The sequence below is a fragment of the Octopus bimaculoides genome, chromosome 12 (assembly GCF_001194135.2).
Source record: "Octopus bimaculoides isolate UCB-OBI-ISO-001 chromosome 12, ASM119413v2, whole genome shotgun sequence".
In the NCBI taxonomy this organism is placed as follows: domain Eukaryota; kingdom Metazoa; phylum Mollusca; class Cephalopoda; order Octopoda; family Octopodidae; genus Octopus; species Octopus bimaculoides.
The window spans coordinates 27,377,142-27,377,771 of NC_068992.1; positions in this window are offsets into that span (position 1 = coordinate 27,377,142).

Consider the following 630-nt stretch of genomic DNA (forward strand, 5'->3'; position numbering starts at 1 on the left):
TGATCTGGTTATCTTGTTACTCCAAAATTATGAAAGAACTCGATGTTGGCAATCAAGTAATTTGTAAACAGGTTTATTAATGTCTCCTACAACTCTGATGAGGCTAAGTGAAAATTTGCTTTGCTGAAGAAACAGTATAAAACAATAGGCTGTAAAGAAATGAATAAACTCAGATACATGTGTCAAGGCACAAAAGGGGCATTTATTGCCAATAATGCTATCCATCCTGCTGAGTATAACCAAGATAAGTTAATGATTTTATACACCCACCAACTTTTAATCTATTCATCCTGACAAGAAAATGGAATGTATATATATTCTCAACAACATTGATAAAGTGGCAGGCTCAGCTCAATGGGAACTTTTACTCTGTGCCACTTGCCAAAATAAACATGAAATACTTAAAACATAGAATATAAATATGTAATATATTGATCAACTTTATCAAAAGACAATTGAAAGTGGAATGAAGCAAAGAAATGTAAATGTATTTACAGAGTATAAAAAAATGGGTGGGAGTCAAATTGCAAATATTTTTACATGAACATGTGTATGTACATATATATATAGAAATGTGTGTGTGTGTGTGTGTGTGTGTGTGTGTGTGTGTGTGTGTGTGTGTGTGTGTGT